The sequence below is a fragment of the Nycticebus coucang genome, chromosome 6 (genome assembly GCF_027406575.1).
Source record: "Nycticebus coucang isolate mNycCou1 chromosome 6, mNycCou1.pri, whole genome shotgun sequence".
In the NCBI taxonomy this organism is placed as follows: Eukaryota; Metazoa; Chordata; class Mammalia; order Primates; family Lorisidae; genus Nycticebus; species Nycticebus coucang.
The window spans coordinates 128339268-128342386 of record NC_069785.1 but is presented as its reverse complement, the minus strand read 5'-3'; positions in this window follow the sequence as shown (position 1 = coordinate 128342386).

Genomic DNA, 3119 nt, shown 5'->3' with positions numbered 1-3119 from the left:
CAATTGCAATCAGTGTAACCTGGCTTATTGTACCCTCAATGAATCCCCAACAATAAAATAAATAAATAAATAAATAAAATAAAATCTTCTAAGTATCAGTTTGACTAAGTGAATTACTAACTTTATGGTAAATTGTGATCCTGTTTTACGAAAAGCATTTTTGGTTAAAAAAAAAAAAGAAGTTAAATAGAAAAAAAATAGCACTGTAAAAAAAAAAACAAAAATCTTCTGTGGCAAAACTTTTTCCTGAAATAGAATGACTGGTTATTTAAGAAAAGAGAAAGTGAAGACAAAACAGAAAGTTTTTAATATATTTGTAGATTATCTATGCATATTGAATAAAACTCATAAAAGAAAATTTTTAAAAGAATTTACATGTGATACAGTTTGCTAGGATTTATGAAATTTGGCTAAAACATTTTCTTGAAATATTTCTTCACTCTTAATGAAATTACATGACCTTTTTCTCTTTAATTAAAAAAAATATCATTACAGAAGGTTTTTTAAATTACCTTTTCAATAACTGGCCTGATAAAAACAAAACTTTTATGCATTATCAAGATGATCTCTGTGTTGTCTTTATTAGCGTTTGGTTAACTAGAAAATAAAGCTAAACTTAAAAAGAGTTAAGGTTTATACCCATATAACCTCCTGTATTGCCTTAAAAAAAATCTATTGACATATAACCCTATTTGAACAAATGATGTAAGTTTTTGATATGTGAGAAAACTTCCAAAGTCAAAATTTGGAATTTAATCTTTTTGACCTCAAATTAGCTTTTTAAATATTAGAACCTCTGAAAGTCTAAGACAGACATATTAAGCTTATTTGGTGTGTTAAAACTGTATAGGAAACATGTCAAATATGAAATGGTGTTTAATTTTATTTGCATTGTTTGTACATACACATTGTTAATATGTTCTGACATTGCAAAATATTGAAATGTCTTAATGCATGTTATCAGTAATTATAGTTATTATGTTGAATTGTTGTGTTCAACAAAAACGACCAACTTTGTCAATCATCTCTTAACTATGGCTATTCTAGGAGCTTTCTCTTCCTTAGACAATTATTTAGATTCATCTCAGAAAGTGTTTTTCTAAGTAGCTAAGTCCAAAGTTTGTCCTTCAAGGAAAGTAATAGGCTGATAGGTTCCCTCAAATTCAAACTTCTGATAACTTTGGAAATTATATACCATCAAACTAACAAACTTCCAGGACTTTAATTAGAAAGCTGACATGTTCATGAGTATTGCTAACTTAACCTCAAACAGAACAGAAATTAATTACATAAGACTAAGGTAAGTTTTATGACTTTTTGTTTGAAACATCGCCAATTACTTCTGAAAGGACACACTTTTCAATAAATGATCTGTGAAAACCGGAAAGCTCCACGCATAACTATATCCCTATCTCTCACCACATACGAAAATTAACTCAAGGTCAATTAGAGACTTAGAATCTATCTAAGACCTAAAACAAAAGCGTTGCTAAGAAAACCTAGGAAAAACTCTTCTAGACATTGTCGTAGGCAAAAAATTCATGCCTAAGATTATTAAAAGATAACTTTTAAAGTTGTAATAGTAACATTTTTGATAGCTATAATATATGAATTAAGTAATAGAAGTAATGTTCTTCTTCTGGTCTATAAAATACACCAGAAAACAAAGGGACTGTTTTTAAGGAAGCAAAGGGTGTGAGCTGGGAGAATAGCAGATGCTAAATGACCACTAGTGTGACAGAGTTGGACTTGGGGCAGGTAGAAGTGCATTTTATCAGTATGTCTACGTTGAACAGGGCACCCTCCATTGCAGCTCCTGGCCTGAGTTTGAGTGGGAGACCCCCGAGGCAGGGTTATCTGCCATCCTTCCTGTAGCCAAGTTTGCAGCAGATGGGAAATTTGAGTGAAAGTGAGGCCAACCAATGGGAGAGAACAGCTTCTCTCCTGGGCTCCTTACCCAGAACATCAGTTTCTGAAAACGCAGATGGTTCATTACATTTTCCTAAAACGCAAAGCACCAACCTTAAAAGGGGTTTCAACAATTATCCCAAAACGCTATTTCCTGATGACGAAGACTGGTACTTGCTTAGATTTGAGAAATTCACAGCTGTCACATTTCATTGTGTGGGAGCTCAAATGGAAAAATAAAACCACGCAAATTTAAAACTATAGTTGGTCCTACAGTTTGAAGAAAACAAAAGACCATTGATTGTTTTGTTGGTTTTGGTTTGTTATTGGGGTGTTTTGATTTTTGCTTCAGAAGGCTCGCTCTCCACTAACTCCCCAAGCCCTATCCTCATCTGGAAGCTGAAGGGTAAGAAAAGAAAAATAATAAATGTAACGTGTGTTCTGCATAAAAAATTTAAAGTGACATTTTTGTGCAGAGGGTAGTTGTAAAAGTTTCGTGATCCTTAGTAAACAGCATCTTGTTATATTACATAGATGGAGTCTGTCTGGATGACAGTCTTAGATACAAACCTTTTTCATGAAAATACTAAGCCCTTACTGCTCAAACTTTAACTGCATACCAATTAGCTGGGAGCCTTGATCAGATGCAGGGTTTGATATAGTTCTTGGGGTTGCCTTTCTGCATTTCTAATCAACTTCCAGGTGGTGCTACAGTCTTATTCCATGGGTCACATTCGTCATAAACAAACTTGGAAGACTTGGGAGATAAAACTCCACTACAAAAGTCACGCAAGTCTTCCTAATCCCAGTTCCCTCCACAGCTCAAACTCAGGCCTGTACCACCCATTATCTGAGTCACAGGTACCAAGGTCCTGCTAGGAGTTCTTCATTGTACAACTGGAAGGTGGTAACAGAGCTCTAGTTTAATTCCTTAGTTTTACAGATGAGGCTACTGAGCTCCTGAGTTAAATCCTTTGGCCATCATCAGGTAACTATTAATATGTACAATCAGGATTCCAACAGCAGTCTTCTGACCAGTGTGCTTTACTGGTGTCACAGAGGACAAGTACACCTACAACAGAAGCGTCAGGGACAGGATCTGTGTCAACAGAGAAGGGATCAGCAAGGTGGGCCAGAAAACAAAGGACGATGAAACCAGTGTACGTCCAATCAACGCATCCACAAAAGACCAGACACCAACAAAGTGCTGT